A 20,308-nucleotide genomic window follows, 5' to 3' on the forward strand; every position below is an offset into this window, starting at 1 on the left:
AAAAGGAATTCTCTCTCCTGGACAATTTTTAACTTGTGTGAAGTCTGAAAATAAGAACAGCATATAAAAGTATCATATCTAACAGATGACATGTGGATCACTTTTATTTCATAGCAGTGGAAACTAATCAGAACATTGACACTGGTGAGACAGACTAAAATAAAAAAGCAAAGAAAAGCTAAGCCAAGATCTAGCAAAACTGAAGGTTTAGGGAAATATTTCTAGTCATTTTCAGACAAGTTATTTGGTTTGTAAATGAAAGAGCTATTTGATTGGTGGGTAGCATTTAAGGTAAACTTTTCTAATACACCCTTCATCATGTCAAAAAGTACAGAAGTTATTTTCTCTCAAATTGTTCATTTCAGAAAGTTTAAAAATATGTATTTATGTATTTTTAGAATCTAATATTCCTAGCCTCCTAAAATGCTTCTTCTTGAGGAATACAAGTGTGATAGTTCAGTTTTCATTCTCAGGAAGCACATATGAGCACAACTGTTAGGCTGAGAAAGAATCTAAAGTGTGGAACACATTGTATGTATGTATGTATGTATGTGTGTATGTATGTATGTAAGTAAGTATTTATACTTTGAAATTGCTGTGACACAAAAATATGTTATCACTATCTGTAAATGTGTTTTGGAGTTTAAGTTCTGAACAGGATTACTTTCTGAAGGTCCAGCTCTAACCACAGGAAAATATATTTATTCATAATATTTTTGAATACTCAGATTAAGATTGCACCAGAATATAAATCAACTCATTGCTCTCTTCACTGAGAAAGCCTGATGAATATTACCTATACTAGACAGTGTGGGAGAAATATTCTGTGTTAATGTTTGAATTGTGGAACAAACTCTTAGCATGTCTGAAAATAAGTTTCAGTTTTGTCTAAAGTGTTCAAGATAAATTGTTCCACTACACTTATTCACCTTTATCTTAAGTGTTTTAAAAATTATTTTAACACATCCAAGCAATGAATAAATTCATCACATTTTTTTAAATAATAAGATTTAAGGACTACAACAAAAGTTGGATTTATAGAAGAACAGATAGTCCCTATAGTTTTCAATGAAATAGATGATGGACATAGAGTAGATAATATTGCAGCTCATGAACTAGAAAATTTTAGTTTTTGTTAAAAGATGGTGGAGTAGGAGGAGCCTAGGTTCACCTTGTTCCATAGGTACACCTAGGTAACACCCCTATCAGTGTATATAACCCAGAAAAATGACCTGAAGACTGGCAAGACTGCAGAAAAACATAAAGAGGGGCACCTGGGTGGCTCAGTCGGTTAAGCGTCCGACTTCGGCCCAGGTCATGATCTTGCGGTTTGTGAGTTTTAGCCCCTTGTCGGGCTCTGTGTTGACAGCTAGGAGTCTGTAGCCTGCTTCGGATTCTGTGTCTCCTTCTATCTCTGACCCTTCCCCACTTGTGCTCTGTCTCTATCAAAAAATAAATAAATGTAAATAAAAAAAAATTTAGAAAGAAAAACATAAAGAAAAGATTACATCACAGAGGAGAAGAAGAACAGAGATGTGGTCTGGACCCGAACTGACCTACAGGGCTGTCCGTGGGAGGGAAGGATGTCACAGGCACAGAGAGGGGAGAGAAACAGACCCCGCACATCAGGCATGGGGACCTGCACTGGGAATACAAATCCCCATAACATTTGGATTTGAAAACCAGAGGAGTTTAACTTTGTAAATCCTTATAGCCAGTGAGGCTTAACACCTCAGCTGACTTGGCCCTGGAGAGCCCAGGATCAAAGGAAACTGAGTCCCCACCCTGAAAAAGACAGCATAACAAACAACCCCACCAAGATACAACATAGAAGCAGCAGTTTAAAAATGCCTAAGGTATACCAGAGAGAGATTTGTTTACTAATCTTAGAGCATGTCCTGGAACAAAAGAACAGATTAATGCCATTTCCCACCCCCTCTCTACCAACCTAGATTACAGGGACAACTAAGGGAAACAGAACAGCACTAACACTCTCCATCTGCCTTGTTAACAGCACACCCTAGCCCCGAGCTCTTCTGTAAACCTACCCCCTGCAACCCAGCCTCATCATGAATCTATCCAAAGTGGCACAAGAATGACGGTGTGCAAGCATCCCCAATGGGGCTGAGTAGCACCCCAAAATAACTCCTGCTCCAGGCAAAGAGGAAGAAAACCACACACGAGTTTGACTATGGTCCCAGCACTGAGCTGGAGGCAAGCTTCCAGTCTGATAGCAGGTCCCACCCACCAAGGAAGCTGCTCAGGGAACAACACAGAGAGAGCACCCTGCAGTTTGGTGTACTCATAGCTCTGGCAAATGCCTGGTGTGAACCAACACAAGACCAAGTCAGCCCCAGACTGGCACGCTATCAACAAAAGAACCAAACCCTGTCCACAAACGGCAAAGACAGCCTTGCAGATGACTGAACTGAAGGAAAACATGATTCAGCCACAACATTAGGGTGCAAGCAACACACATAGGAGACACCCCTGAAGTACAGGTTTTGGTGAACAAGGGACATTGGCTTACAGAGCACTAGAGGACCTCCTTTTCATAAGGCCACTACTTTCAAGGGTAAAAATGTAGCTGACTTTTCTAATGCATAGAAACAGACATGGAGAACCAGACAAAATGAGAATACAGAGGAATGTGTCCCAAATGAAAGCATAGGACAACATCACAGCAAGAGATCTAAATGAAACCGAGATGTCTGACAGAGAATTGAAAGTAATGGCCATAAAGATACTCACTGCACCTGATAAAAAAAAGTGGATGACCTCAGTGAGACCCTTAACAAAGAGATAGAAAACAAAAAGAACCAAACAGAGATGAAGAACTCAATAACTGAAATTTAAAATACACAAGATGGAATAAACAGTACATTAAAAGAAGGAGAAGAATGGATCAGTGACCTGGAAGACAGGGTAATGGAAAGTAACCAGGCTGAACAGGAGAGAGAAAAAAAAGAAAATAGATTTAGGGAGTTCAGTGACACCATCAAGTATAAAAACATTCATATTATAGGGATCCCAGAAGGAAGAGAGAGAAAAGAGGGAAGAAAATGTATTTGAAGAAATAATATCTGAAAACGTCCCAAATCTGGGGAAGGAAACAGAAATGCAGATCCAGAAGGCACAGAGAGCCCTCAACAAAATCAACCTAAGGCAGTTCGCACCAAGACATATGGCATTTAACATAAAATGTCAAAAAATACTGATAAAGAGAGAATTTCTAAAGCAGCAATAGAAAATAGTTACATACAAGAGAAACACCACAAGGCTACCTGCTGATTTTACAGCAGAAACTTTGCAGGTCAGATGGGAATGACAGGATATACTCGAAGTGCTGAAGGGAAAACACCTGCAGCCAAGAGTACCCTATCTAGCAAAACTATCATTCAGAATAGAAAGAGGGATAAAGTGTTTCCCAGACAAAGTTTAAAGGACATCATCGCCACTAAACCAGCCTTACAAGAAATGGTAAAGGGGACTCTTTGAATGGAAAGGGAAGACCATGATAGGAGTAAGAAAAGTAAGAAACACAAAAGCAGTAAAACTAGGTATATCTACAAAAAATCAGTCAGGGAATTCACAAAATAAAAGGATATAAAGTATGACAACTATACCTAAAACTTAGATAAAAATAAAAATTTAGTGCTTGTAGAGTGGGTTCAAATTTAAGAAACCACCAATTTAGACCATTATATACATAAGATGTTATATATAAACCTAATGGTATCCCCAAATCAAAACCAGCAATAGATATGCAAAAAATAAGGAGCAAGGAATCCAAGTGTATCACTAAGGAAAGCCAGCAAACCTATGAGAGGAGAGTAACAGAAGAAAGGAACAGAAAAGAACTACAACCATAAAACAAATAACAAAATGGCAACAAGTACATACTTATCAATAATTAATTTGAATGTAAGTGGACTGAATGCTCCAATCAAAAAAAACATAGGGTGATAGAATGGATAAGAAAGCAAGACCCATCCACATGCTGCCTACAAGAGATTTATTTCACAATGCAGGACATATACAGATTGGAAGTGAAGGGATGGAAAAGCATTTATCATGCAACTAGAAGTGAAAATAAAGCCAGGGTAGACATACTTATATTGGACAAAATAGACCCTAAACCAAAGACTGTAACAAGAAACAAAGGACAATACATACAATAAAGGGAACAATCCAACAACGAGATACAATAATTGTAAATTTTGTGTAAAAATTTAATTATATGTAAAAATTTAGAAAGAACACAAATACATGGTTAGATAACATGCTAATAAACAATAAATGGGTCAACCAAGAAATCAAAGAGGAAATCAAGAGATACATAGAAACAAATGAAAATTAAAAAAAAAAAAACAATGGTACAAAATCTTTGGAATATAGAAAAAACTGTTCTAAAAGGGTGTTTATAGCCATACAGGTCTGTCTCAAGAAGCAAGAAAAATCTCAAATAAACGACCTAACTTTACACCTAAGGCAGCTAGAAAAAAAAACAAACAAAACCCCAAACCGGTGGAAGGTAGTAAGCAATAAAGATTAGAGCAGAAATAAACAAAATAGAAAGTTAAAACAGATAAATGAAACCAGGAGCTCGTTCTTTGAAAAGATCAACAAAACTGATAAACCTTTAGACAGATCATCAAAAAAAGAAAAAGAAAAAAAAAGGAGAGAAAGAAGACTTAAAAAAGGAAAAAGGAAAACTCACAACCAACACTACAGAAATACAATGGATTATAATGGATTATAAGAGAATCTTATGAAAAATTGTATGCCAACAAATTGGATAGTCTAGAAGAAATGGATAAATTCCTAGAAAATATAACCTCCCAAAAATGAATCAGGAAAAAATAGAAAATTTGAACAGATTACCAGCAGTGAAATTGAATCAGTAATCAAAAGTCTCCCCCAAAAAACAAAAGTCCTGGACAAGACAGCTTCATGGATGATTTCCACCAAACATTTTTTTGTTTATTTATTTTTAATTTTTTTAAAAATTTCTTAGCATTCATTTATTTTTTAAAGACAGAGAGAGACAGAGCACTAGTGGGGGAGGGGCAGAAAGAGAGAGGGGGAAAACACAAAATTGGAAGCAGGCTCTAGGCTCTGAGTTGTCGGCACACCCACCAACTATAAGATCATGACCTGAGCCAAAGTCGGATGCTTAACGGACTGAGCCACCCGGATGCCCTGGTTTTTTAAATTTTTTTAATGTTTATTTATTTTTGAGAGAGACAGAGCTAAGCAGGGGAGGGGCAGAGAGAAAAGCAGGCTCCGGGCTCTGGGCTATCAACACAGAGCCCAATCAATGCGTGGCTCAAACTCACAAGAGTGAGGTCACGACCTGAGCCAAAGTAGGACACTTAACCCAGTGAGCCATCCAGGCACCCCTACCAAACATTTAAAGAAGTGCTAATACCTCTTTTTCTCAACTATTCCAAAAATTGGAGAAGAAGGAAAGCTTCCAAATTCATTCTATGATGCCCACATTACGGAGACACCAAAACCTGATAAAGACACTATAAAAAAAGAGAACTACACGCCAATATCTCTGATGAACATAGACACAAAAATCTTCAAAAAAATACAATCCGAATCCAATAATACATTTAAAAGGTTATTCACCATGATCAAGTAGGATTTATTTCTTGCATGCAAGGGTGATTAAATACTTGTAAATTAATCCATGTGATACAACACGTCAACAAAAGAAAGAATAAAAAACATATAGTCATTTCAATAGATACAGAAAAGCATTTGACAAAGTAAACCATCCATTCGTGGAAAAAAAAAAAAACCCTCAACAAAGGATGTTTAGAAGGAGTATACGTCAACATAATAAGGGCCATGTGTGAAAAGACCACAGCTAATATTACACTCCATGGTGAGAAAGTGAGAGCTTTTCCCCTAAGATCAGGAATAAGACAAGGAGGTCTGCTCTCACCACTTTTATTCATCATAGTACTGGAAGCCCTAACCACAGCAATCAGACAACAAAAATAAATAAAAGGCATCTAAATCAGCAAGAAGGAAGAAAACTTTTACTATTTGAAGACAACATGATACTGTATATAGAAAACTCTTAAGAGTCCGCCAAAATCTACCAAACAAATGAATTCAGTAAGGTAGCAGGAAACAAAATCAATGTACAGAAATCCACTGCGTTTGTATCCACTAATAATGCAGTAGCATAAAGAGAAATTAAGAAAACAATCCCATTTATTACAATTATACCAAAAATAATAAAATACCTAGGAATAAACTTAGTGAAGTAAAAGACCTGTATTCTGAAAACCATAAAACACTGATGAAATTGAAGGCCACAAGAACAAGTGAAATGATATTCCATGCTCATGGGCTGGAAGAAAAAAATACTGTTAAAACGTTCATACTCCCCAAAGCAGTCTGCAGATATAATGCAATCCCTCTCAAAATACCAACATAATTTTTCCCAGAACTAAAACAAATAATCTTAAAATTTGTGTGGAACCACCAAAGACCCTGAATAGCCAAAGCAATTTTAAGGAAAAAAAATTGAAATATCACAATCCCAGATTTCAAGATATACTCCAAAACTACTAGTAATGAAAACAGTATGGTACCAGCACAAAAAAAAAAAAAAAAAAAACAGAGATCAATGAAGCAGAATAGGTAGCCCAGAAATAAACCCACAGGTACGTGGTCAATTAAAGAAGGCAACAATATGCAATGGGAAAAGACAGTCTCTTCAACAAACGCTGCGGGAAAACTGGACAGCTACATGTAAAAGAATGAAACTGTGCCACTTTCTTACATCATACATACAAATAAACTCAAAATGGATTAAACACCTAAATGAGAGACCTGACCCCATAAAAATCCTAGAAGAGAGAACAAATGGTAATTTCTCTGACATCAGCTGTTAGCAAAATTTCTCTAGATATGTATCCCTAAGGCAAAAGAAACAAAAGGAAAAATAAGCTATTGGGACTATATCAAAATAAAAACTTTCTGCACAACAAAAGGAAACAATAAACAGAACATAAAGACAACCTACTGAATGGGAGAAGGTATTTGCAAATGACATCTCTGATAAGGGGTTAGTATCCAAAATACATGAAGAACTTATACAACTGAACAACAGCAACATAAAACAAATAATCCAATTAAAAATGGGAAGAAGACATGAACAGACATTTCTCTGAAGAAGACATACAGATGGCCACCAGATACATGAAAAGATGCTCAACTGGTCACCAGGAAAATGCAAATGAAAACCACAATGAAATATCACCTCACGCCTGTCAGAATGGCTAAAATCAAAAACACAAGAAACAACAGGTGTTGGCGAGGCTGCGGAGAAAAAGGAACCCTTACACACTGTTGATGGGAATCCAAACTGGTATAGCCATTGTGGAAAACAGTATGGATTTTCCTCAAAAAATTAAAAAAGCAAATTACCATATAATCCAGTAATGCTATTCCTGGGTATTTGCCCAAAGAAAATTCCACTTTGGGTATTTACCCAAAGAAAATGAAAACATCAATTCAAAAAGATATATGCAGTCTTATGTTTATTGTAGCATTATTTATAATAGCCAAATTATGGAAGAAGTCTAATGTCCATGGATAGATGAATGGATAAAGATGTTTATATATATAAACATATATGCAACAACATGATGGATCTAGAGGAAATAATGCTAAGCAAAATAAGTCTGTCAAAGAAGGACAAATACCATGATTTCACTCATATGTGAAATTTAAGAAACAAAATAAATGAACAGTTAGAAAAAAAGAGATAAACTAGTGGTTACCAGAGAGGAGGTGGTGGGGGAGAGAATGGGTGAGATAGGTGAAGGGGATTAAGAGTATACTTATTATGATGAGCACTGAGTAATGAATGGAATTGTTGAATCACTATATTGTATACCTGAAACTGATATAATATTGTATGTGAATTATACTGCAATTAAAAAAAAAGCCACTATGGGGGAAAATATTCAAACATATGAAATTAATAGACCAAAAGTCTATGTCATTCAAATAAAGGTAATTTGAGTATAAACATAGATTTATTTTATTTTTTTAATGTTTATTCATTTTTGAGAGAGAGAGAAAGAGAGAGAGAGAGAGAGAGCGAGCTCGAAAGCACAAGTGGGGGAGGGGCAGAAGGAGAGAGAGGGAGACACAGAATCCGAAACAGGCTCCAGGCTCTGAGCTGTCAGCACGGAGCCTGATGCAGGGTTCAAACTCAGGATGGCGAGATCATGACCTAGGCTTGATTGACTGAGCCACCCAGGTGCCTCAGTTTAAACAGTTTTAAAGGATAAGTTGTTGAAAAAACCTACTGATCAAGGATTTAAGATAAATTTTGAAAATATATAGTCACTTGCCTCATTTTGGTTAAAAAAAGTGGTAAGTATCCTGAGATTGCTGAAATTGCTTTAAAACTTCTCTTTCATCCTCATTATCATACAGTTGTGAGATTGTTTATCTTCTATGAATGCTATCAAAACAGCACATAGAAAGAGTTTGGGTCATATAAATTAACAAACAGAAAGCAAACATTTGGTCACACTTTAAATTTCCCAGCATGATATATATAACGTTTGTTCCAAGTATTCATATAGGCATTTGATAAGGGGAACTGCTATTCCTTTTCTACATTTTGTTTAGTAATAACTGTGGAACAACAGGATTACAAGTGCAATAATTCTCTACATTAATAATCTCCAAGATTACTTTCAAATAAAAATCTCGGCAGTTTCTGTCAATCTTATCTTTTTCCCTCTGTTTTAGTTGCATCAATTATGTTTATTAAAACATAATTTTATATTTATTGAACCTAACAGTAATCAAATGGGGGAAGGGAAGGAGCGTGTCATTATAAAAGGACAGCACACACACACCACAAAAGGACAGCAAAGGGATACGGCTTTCCTGTATCTTGATTAGGTTGCTAAATAAATGAACCTATACATGATATAAATTTCCATAGAACTAAATGCAAACACACATAAATACATGTAAAACTAGTGAAATGTGAATCAGGTTGCCAGATAACATCAATGTCAATTTCATGACTGTGATATCATACTATATATACCATTGCAAGGTGTTACCATTGGGGAAAGCTGGGTGAAGGGCAATCTAACCATAATTTCTTACTATGGCATGTGAATCTACAATTATCACAAAAAAAATAGTTCCTTTGTAAAGTACTTTAGAAACAAAAGTAATTCAGGAAACTCATATAAGAGAAGTCTGGGAGATGACAGGATCAGTGAAGACAAAGAGGTGTTAATTCACAGACAATCACAGATTCTAGTTGTGCTATAGACTTCTAAATAAGATTCCTTGTAATTCACCAGTAGCATGAGAACGTAGTCCTCGGCTGCTGGAAATCATTGGAAAACATCCTACCCCTGAAAAAAATTAATCTGATCACCACAAATCAGAACATTAATATTAAAACTGACTTTGCCATTTTATTCTTCAGAAGCATCTGCATTGTATTCCAGGTTACAGAACACTTGATTTGCATTGTTACTTGTATGATTTGATGTACCGTATGTTCAAGCACCATCCTTCTGTTTTCTTGATGACAGAAGTGCCCTTGATAAATTTGTTTGTAACATCTGTAATGAGGCCCTTAAAGTTTTATTAATCAATTAAGAATACCTTATATCTAGTAGGATGAGGATATTTTGTTTAAATGTCATAAAATAAATAAATATTCTTAAATGGAAAAATATTACAAAGTGAATCATAATTTCTTACCTTCCATTGTACTTACTACTTGGATTAGAACTGTCAATTTGGAGGGCCTGGGTGGCTCGGGTGGTTAAGCATCTGACATTGGCTTAGGTCATGATCTCCCAGTTTGTGTGTTCAAGCCCTGCACTCTGTGCTCACAGCTAAGAGCCTGGAGCCTGCTTCAGATTCTGTGTGTGTGTGTGTGTGTGTGTGTGTGTGTGTCCCTCAATCTCTCTCTGCCCCTCCCCCACTTGTGTTAAAGCTTTCTCTCTCTCTCTCTCCCTCCCTCCCTCCCTCCCTCCCTCTCTCAAATAAACTCAAAAAAAAAAAAAGAACTGTCAATTTATGGTGCACAAAATTATGTAATAAATTTCAATGAATTTAACAGTTCACACATAAAAATTTTTTTAAAACTTGACCTAAATGAAAACGTCCATATAACAAGATGTAATGTTAGGATTGGATAAGTCATAATTTTGAGTCAATTTCATATAAGTGATTTCAGCTTTAACAATAAATACGTATGGAATTTTCTTTTTTTTTTAATTTTTTTTTCCAACGTTTATTTTTTTTTGGGACAGAGAGAGACAGAGCATGAACGGGGGAGGGGCAGAGAGAGAGGGAGACACAGAATCGGAAACAGGCTCCAGGCTCTGAGCCATCAGCCCAGAGCATGACGAGGGGCTCGAACTCACGGACCGCGAGATCGTGACCTGGCTGAAGTCGGACGCTCAACTGACTGCGCCACCCAGGCGCCCCACGTATGGAATTTTCTTATGGCAATGATGTCTTTGACACCTCTTTCATCTAGAGTTGAGGTCTATGCTCTTGAATCTGTATGGGTATGTATTTTGATCAATAGCACACAGAAAAAATGAAGTTAAATAATTTTCAAGGCTAGGTCATAAAAGAAATGCAGCTTCCAACCTACTTGTAGGGCCTCTCACAGTGGTGTACTGAGCCACCACATAAGAAATTCAACTACCCTAAGGCCACCATTCTGTGAGCCACCATATGTAAAAGCTATACATAGGCTCTCTAGTTGACTGTTCTAGTTGAACAACCAGCCAACAACATCAGCTGCCAATCACATGCGTGATTCATGTTAGATGCTCAGCCCAGTCAAGCCTGAAAATAACTGTAGGCACAACCAACAGCTGGACCCTTTTTAAATTCCTGGCTCACAAAACTGTGAGCAACCACCAAAAGCAACAAACAAAAAGAGTATTATCTGGTTTATAAATCACTAATTTTGAAAGTGATCAGGAATTTAGCCCAAGTATGAAATGGCAATTAGTTAGACAAATTAGAAAGCAAAAATATAAAAAGCATGCAGAAGTAAATTATTTTTTTTACTTAAGCAACAAAGAATTTTATTACCAGTAACTACAGTTTTAATTTTATTCATTGCGATCCAAGGCAAAGAGATCAGTTGCACTTTGTTGTAGAGTGCGGAATTTTATCTTCCAAATAAGGTTAAAAAGTCAAGAGAGGTTAAAACCAAAATATGATGAAGGTGAGTCTTGAAAGTTACCCAGGGAACACTTTATGCATGGTCTTGAAAAATTAAAATATAAATTCAGGCTGAAAAGCATGAGTTTTAAGTGTCCACTTTCCCTTCATTTATTCAATACAGATAGAACTCTATCCCTAAAATAGCCATATTAACCTATAATTCAGGTGGATTTATCAAGTAATCCGGCCCACATTCCATATGCCTGTAAAAAATCTTGTGCCATAATCCCAATCTATAATTGTATTTTGGCACCAAGAAACTAGTCAGACTGAGATCTTAATTCCAATACTTTTATTTGTATTATAAATCAATTTGCAATCCCTGGAAGGTACAGAAATAAATACAAAAATAAGGAAGCAAATAAGAACAATAATATTAATAGTCCAAAACTAAGCTTAGCATTAAGTTTTCTAACCATGGTGATCATTTCTTTGTGCCATTTAAATGTTTGAAATGCTTAAAAGCATATGATCTAATTGAAGAAGTATCATATTAGCTTTTTAATTTCAAAAGTATAAGAAAACTAGCTTAGGTTTTCAAACTATGCTTGGATTGATATATAACATGATTTTTATATTTAAAAATTTAGACACTAATTTGTGAGTTTAAGTGCATTAGGTTCTGATAGATTTGTAAATCTGTCATTTTTGTAATTAAAGTTGAGAGATTCAGATATATAATCTTTGACTATAGTTTGAAATGTGTTCATAAATATAATCAACTATGTAAGCTAAACTGAGTTAATTTAATAACGATCAAAAATGAATGAAAGGATTTTTTGTTTTTTTATAAAAGCTATCAGGTTTATAAATTAAAAGCACAACTTATATGTTAAACCTGATAAAAATAGTTCTTACAATCTATATTTTTAATAAGTAAGTTATTGATTTAAACATAGGCAATGCAATATCCATTTTACACACAAAAAAATCCAATCAGTTACTAATAATATAATTGAAAGAAGTTCCATTGCTTACCTATACTGCAATTAAAAAATACAAGAGTGAATATCATTTTTTATCAATATTTTGAAGCCAAATTATTAAATTTGCTTTGATAATCTTATGAGGCCTAGAGCCTGGTTTATTAAGACATTAATGAAAATATCCTGATGTTGAAGATATCAAAACTAGAGGTACAGGAAGTTCACTGGCTACATAGCAAATACATTAAATAACAGAGGCCATGTACAACTAAACATTGGACTGAAGGTATTTTGGACCAGAAAGTCCATATGTGCTTAGGCTACAAATTCACTTGAAAGCTGTCCTGTGAATTTTCCATGAAGTTTTTTCGTAGTAAATAATTTTCCTCCACTTGGGAAAGAGAGGCCAGGTTCCCTAACTGCCTTTCTCAATAGAGTAGTCCTTTGAATTCATTCTTTCACTGCGGGTGTACTCTTCTGGGCCTTATTGCATACCTCCTACTCAATATCCTATGTTGGGTGGTGCTAGGTTTTGCCTCCTGTAACCCACACCTCATGTGGCTATCAAAACAGAAGTCAAGGTGGCTGCAGATTATAGATTCTTTCATCTCACCTGTTCATCTCCCTAGATCCCTACATTCAACTTATTTTTAACCATAAAGGATTTTCCTTACTATCGTACAAGGTCAGAAATGCAATTAGAATTTAAAAATACTGGTCTACCATACTTCCACTTCATTCTTAAGATAAACAATTTGAAAACAATTTAGTTATCGACGTATTTCAACTACAAAATTGTAATTCAACTAACCCAGAAATTGGAATTAGACCATATCAGCCAGTCAACCAAAGATAAATGAAGTACATTCCCATAAATTTCACCAAAATGTTTTTATAATCAGGAAAAAAGAACTGATGAATTTTTCATAAGTTACTCTACTCTTTGTTCATCTCAGAGAATCTGACTCAGAAACGTTATCAAGGAGACAGCTTTTGCTAATCAAATAAAAGAGGGAAAAAACAAAAGAATTATCAATTACAAAAATGTAATAAGCTTTAAGCATTTTTGCAAATTTCACCAGGAAGAAAAGACATTAAAAAATAACTCTATTGAATTTTTTTCTAAGTAATTAACGAGGAAATAATGGTAGTTGATTTTTATAGCTGATACTTTCATGTATAGGAAATTGTCAGTCAACATCTATGCAGATATTCCTAGCAAAAGTCAGTTTATCTGAATTATTCATCCCAAATTTATGCTTGTAAATCAACTGAGAATACTTCTAACTCAAGAAAAAATTTTATTCTTTTCTGAAATTACAAGGGCAATATATTAAAATGGAAAAATGTTAGCAGGAGGAAGTGGTTGCTATTTCTCATTACTCTTCCAGTTTCTTGGCTATGAGACCTTGGCAAGTCATTCAAACTTTTGGGGACTCAGTCATCCCATTTAACATATGGGATTAATTTATTGCCACCCTGAGGCCAGGAAACAAGATGAAGTACTGATGGAAATCTCTTAAAATTTTTAGGTCAATAATCTGTCATAGTAATTCTTTTTTTTTCTTTCTTTTTTTTTCTGTCCTACCCCACTTACCACCCACCCCACCATGTATTTTTCCAACTGCATGGTACTGTCTTAATCTGAATCTCTGTTTTTTAGGAGACAATTTAGTCTAGAAAGGAATAGCTGTGCACTTACAAACACTGACTTTCTGAAAGACAATGGCTGAGTCAACATCCTATGTAGAAATAAAGTCAAAGTTGATTTCAGTCACTTAAGGTGATGTCAGCTACCCTTTAATTAAGAAAAAATGAACCAAAAATTACTACAGACTTCAAAGGTCAAGGAGAATTATAGCTGAAAGTTCTTAGGACCTTCTTGGTCTCCAGAATTAAACAAAAAATGCAACTAAGAGACTGAATCAAGACATTTGGAGGAGAGAAAAAATAGCCATATCATTCTGTATTCTAAGAATATATTTTACAGTCAATTCTTCTGTAATATGGAGTCATAATGTTGGACTTCTTACAAGTAGACTTTCCAACTAGAAAGCTCTGGTTATTATTAGCTGTTTTGAGTAGCTGAGTTTATGTTTCATTGATTTCTCAATCCACAACACAGAGCATTTTTGCTTAGCCAAAAATGATTTTTATAGTGTGTTTTTTTTAAAAAATCCTAATTATAAAGGAATATGCAATGACTCTTATAGCTACAGACCTGGCTCATGATTTATTTTACAAGACTTTCCTCACACTTCTTGCTAAAGACATTCTTTGTGTTTTATTACAAGTTTCTTCCATTGCATCATGCTCTCAGTGGGATGGTGTGCCTATATTTTATTTTACTCCTGCCATTAATTACCTGTGGGCCTGTATCATGTCTCTCTCAGACCCATTTATTATAATGGTGCCTGCTGGTGTCCCTGCAGCTAGCAGTCTGTCAGCATTTCCATTAGAAACCCCATTTCACAGGGCTTGAAATTCAGCTGTAAAATTGTGCTTTGGGCTGTACATATTTAGAGTACATGCTATGAGCTATGAAGCTCTTTATTTTTAGCTCTAAAAAGACAAATTTGGAAAAAAAAAGTGTGCATATAGGTCCTAACTTTTGTGATAAATTAAAGAAAAATAGTATGATCTTATGACATGTTTATAGGTTTTGTTTCATTCTTTTCAAAATGGAAACATATTTGTGTGTAGTTTATAGGAAATTCAGTATAATCTAGGATTATATGGATATTTTCATATTTCTTTGTTTCTCCATTTTAATTTCTTAAAATATATATGGCCATTAATTTTTTAAAGCATTTTGATGTGTCCATTGAAAAACTCAAGAAGTATTCTAATGGTAATATAAAACTAATTTTTTAAAATGTTTTAAGAGTTAGCTATGGAGTTAATCATTGGACAGCTTTCAAATAGGAATGTTATTTACCATTAAAAATGCTTTGGGATTTAGAAATCATAAGTTTCTGGAAAATGATCATGCCAGGATAAATTAAAATGCCCTTATCTTGGATATGACATCAGTAGGATTGCCAGATAAAATACAGGACACACAGTTAAATATTAATTTCAAATTTAACAAACAATTTTTAGAATAAATATGTCCCAAATATTGCATGGAATATATTTATATATAAATATGTATATGTATTTGTTGATGTTCTGAGATTCTGATTTAAAAGGGTGTTTTGTATTTTTATTGGCAAAATCTGGCAACCATAAATACATAGTAGTGATTATTTTTCATATTCTTCTAAGTTAAAATTAGAATTCAATGTTACAGAATATCCAAGGGATAAAAGAATGGGAACATAGTCCTGGATTTTTAAAAAGACTGCATATGTTTTAGAAACACTTTTTCAGAGTGTAAGCTTATTGTTCTAAAATAACAGGTTCTTGTGGATAGGAATCAAAGTGGAATAATATGACCAAGGGGAAACAAGAGAGTCATATTTAATGGAAAGAGAATCCTTATGGATGAGAACTGAGATAACTGAACAAAAAGACACTAAGGAAAAAAAAAATAGTGACAAAAATCTAAGAAGACATTTCCAGATGGACAGTACCCCTTGTGGACTCATATATATTTGACCTGATTCTGAAATACACAACTGCTAAATACATATGAAGTCATTTATTTGATTTTATAATAAAATAAACTTGCAAAAAGACTACATTTAAAAAATGTTTTTCAAAGTATTTCATTCATTCACACAACCAAAAATTGTCTTTAAGCAGTTGGAAGAGGCTGGATGGAAACAAATGGAACTAATAATTGGGGGATGGCTGGGCAATTAATAAGTAAGAGTAGTTTGGATAAGTTGCCCTGTCATAGCAGTTGTTAGGGATGAAGAGTCATCTTTTCACGAACAGGGTCTTCACAAAGCATTAATCAAGTCTACCTAACACAAAATGATTCACAAAGGATATCATAAGGCAGGAGTAGCATGAACAACTTATGAGAAAAAGACATTGCACAGCTAGTTAGATAGCATAAAACATAAACACTATTCTAAAATGTCCCAGAACATGGAGGAATCCACTAGGAGGGAGGTTTTCTAAATGTGAATTTATGTGAAAGGCAAAAAGAAAATACAATCTTATGTAGGAGAAACGTTAATATTCAACAATTTAGTGAATATGAATTTATGAATCAGAAGTATAGAATAAGACCTTTTCCATGCTTACAAAAACTTAAAACATAGTTGGACCTGTAAGATGTGAAATAACTCAAAATCATATCTCACCATTTATTTTCTGTCACAAACTGGTTGGTTTTGGTCAGTTTTCAAACTGTTTTTTTAGAATGCTTTCTTTGCTAGCAAATACTATTGTATTTCTCCAGCTACCACTGAATATCCTCCCTTGTAACAAATCCTTGCTTTTTAACGATAGATTTGATTTCTTAAATGTGGTAGCATATGCTTAATATAAAATTTAAGATTTTAAGTGGCATTTTAAGTGGGACTGAGTCCATCCACAATATTTTTTAAATCATCACCATTATTGATGTTCAGAGCTTGTTCGTCATCCCCAAAAGAAACTCTGTACCCATTAAATGATAACACCCATTCTCCCCTCCTTCTAACCCCTGGTGACCTCTACTCTATTCTCTGTCTCTATGAATTTGCCTGTTCTAAGTACTTCATGTAAATGGAATCATACAATATTTGTCCATCCATGTCTGATTTACCTCACTTAACATAATGTTTTCCATGTTCATCCATGTTGTAGCATGTATCAGAAATACATTGCTTTAATGGTTGGCTAATATTCCATTGTATATATAGCCACATTTTGTTTATTCATTCATCTTTTGCTGGACTTTTGGGTTGTTTCCACTTTTTAACTCTTAGGAGTAATGCTATGAACATCAGTGTACAAGTTATCTATTTTAGTCCCTGCTTTCTATTCTTTTGGATATATGCCAAGGATGAAATTACTAAATCATATAACTCTATATTAAATTTTTAAAGAACTACCAAATTGTTTTCCACAGTGACTGAACCATTTTGCATTCCCACCAGCAGTGTATGAAGGTTCTAATTTCCCCACATTGACTAAAACACTTCTTATTTTCTGTATTTTGTTTGTGTGTTTATTTATAGCCATCCAAATAAGTGTGAAGTGATATTTCATTGTGGTTTTGATTTCTTTCCCTAATAACTAATGATATTAATCATTTTTATATGCTTAGTGGCCATTTGTCTATCATCTTTGGAAAAATGTCTATTTAAGTCCTTCACCCATTTTTGAAATAGGTTATTTTTATCGCTGGGTTGTAGGAGTTATTTACATATTCTGAATATTAATACTTTATCAGATATAAAGTTTACAAGTGATTTCTCCCATTCTGTAGGTTGTCTTTGCACTCTCATGATAGTGTCCTTTGATACAAAAAACTTTAATTTTTATAATGTCCAACTTATGTTTTCTTTTGTTGCCTATATTTCTGGTGTCATATTAGGTCTGATTCTTTAAAATAGTGTTTTACATGAATGTACTCAATAGAATGACTCTTTAACCACACAATTTCTTCATAATAAAAAACATTGGGAATTTCATTGAAGTAATAGCATGTTAGCCTATCTAGCAGTAAATATCCTAACCATAACAAAAATTCTCAAAGGAAAACATAAACATCGACGTTCTTTGAGAATGATCAGCATATAGCAGAACTGAGGGGATGTGGCTCTTGACAAAGGAGAATCATAGCAGTTGAGGTCCGGAACCATGAAGGCACTTCCAAGTTTGAATGGCACCTGGAGGAGAGAACTACAGTTTCACAGAGCTGAGGAATTGCCAGAAGCTGGATGTTGGCGCTGCCAGAACTGAAAATTGCAATGAGCAATCTTGGAAAAGAGCTAACTACCTATTGCGTAATACTAAAATCTGCATATAAATTCCCCTCAAATCTTTAACTGACTCTTAAACTTTGTGTTGACAGGAAAATCTCCAAATGATACAGCAGAAAGCAACATCTGGAAGCTAAAGAGCTACATAGAGATTTTTAGTAGCTACGTAGTTCCTGGGAAGCAGTTTGTAAATCTCACCAAGTCCCACCAAGTTAGGGAAGCTTGATAAATACTCTTACCCCAGAAAGGCCACATATTCAGAGTGAGAAATGTCTCTGAGGACTCAGGATCACTCCCCATGTTAAGGTATAAAAACTGAAATTAGCCTGCTCTAATAAAGCAGCTTCCACAAGAACAATATCATTACTAATTTAATAGTTTGATAGTGCAAAGGTCAACCATTTTTAGAAAAAAAATATATAAATTTAAGTCTTTGCTGCATATCATCCAGTTTCCAGTGGTCAATCCTATTTCAGTTAGGCAAAGAAGCAGGAAAATATCCATAATCAACAGTTCCACAATCAATCAGCAATGGATCTTGATTTTGGAACTAGCAAAAAAAAAAAAAAATGGTGTTTAATAGCTATTATAAATATGTTTAAAATGTACAAAAAAGATGGATATCATCAGTTAAACAATGAGGAATTTCAGATGAGACATAGCAACCTTTTAAAAAAGGAAAATCATAGAGCTAAGATATATAATACAGAAAAAAATTCATTGGATGTTACAGGAAATTAGAGTCCTCAAGAGAAAAGATCAGTGACATGCAGATGTGAATAGAAATTATCCCAACATAAACACATAGAGAATTATTATTATTATTATTAAACATAGCTCAATGACCCATGAGACTATAACATGTAGTCTAACATTCATGTGGTTAGAATTCCAGAAACAAAGGAAGGAGAGAATGGGGCAAAGATATTTAAGAGATAATAACCAAAAATGTCTAAATTTGTCAGAAAACAAATAGCCTCAGCTCCAAGAATCTCAGTAAACACCAAGAAAGATAAAGACAAAGAAATATACACCTTAGCATATTATAATCAAACTTCTAGAAACCGAAGATAAAGACAAAATCTTAAGCTCAAAAATAAATCATTACATGTATAAGATCAACAATAAGGATGAATACTAACTTCTCATCAGTAACAATGGACTCTGATTTCTCTTTTGTTTCTTCTGCTTTTGTTTTCATATCAGATAAACCATTGCCTAATCCATAGTCACAAATTTACTCCTCTGCTCTCTTCTAAAAGCTTCACAGTTTTAATTGTTATATTTAGGATTATGATCTGAGTTAATTTTTGTACATGATGTAAAGAATGGGTCCAACTTCACTCTTCTGAGTGTGACTTTTCAATTTTCCCAGTACCATTTATTGAATGACTATTCTTTCCCTCGGAGAATTTTTATGGCACACTGTCAATTGATGGTAAATGTGATCGTATTCTCATCCCACCATTCCTGAACTCTATAGCCTCTGCCTCCTTGTCAAAGCTTGGTGGAAGAAGGGGGCCCAAACTATTGACTGCATTTACCTGAAATTTATTCTCTGCAATGCATAGGTGGAAGAGATAAGACAAGTTGGCAGTCTTCTCCTCTTTGGGAAGTATTGTAGTTCTTGATTGGGAACTGGGCAGGAGAGGTATCCTTGTCTTCTTAGCAACATTTGTTCAGAACAGAGCTTCCATTATGCTAAGCTGGGGGCAGGGAGTAGAGGATGAAACAGATTTTGGCTCAAGTGCCATAGAAACTCACTATTCTGACAAAACTTAGATTTTTTTTAAACATATATACACATTGGTCAATTAACCTATGGTAAAGGAGGAAAGAATATGCAATGGGGGAAAAGTCTCTTCAACAAATGGCACTGGGAAAACTGGACAGCTACATGCAAAAGAATGAAACCTAACCACTTTCTTATATTATATACAAAAATAAATGTAAAATGGAATAAAGACCTAAATGTGAGACCTGAAACCATAAAACTCCTAAAAGAAAAGGTAGGCAGTAATTTCTTTGACATCAGCTGTAGAAACATTTTTCTGGAGATGTCTACTCAGTTAAGAGAAAAAAAAGAAAGCAAAATTAAACCATAGGGACTACATCAAAATAAAGCTTTTGCACATTGAAGGAAATAATCAACAAAACTAAAAGATAACATACTGAATGGGAGAAGATATTTACAAATGATATATCCAATAAAGGGTTAAAAGCCAAACTATATAAAGAACTTATACAACTCAA

This window comes from Lynx rufus, unplaced genomic scaffold (genome assembly GCF_022079265.1).
Source record: "Lynx rufus isolate CCGP_SWC_20201006 ecotype Redwood Valley unplaced genomic scaffold, mLynRuf1.p SCAF_3, whole genome shotgun sequence".
Taxonomy (NCBI): domain Eukaryota; kingdom Metazoa; phylum Chordata; class Mammalia; order Carnivora; family Felidae; genus Lynx; species Lynx rufus.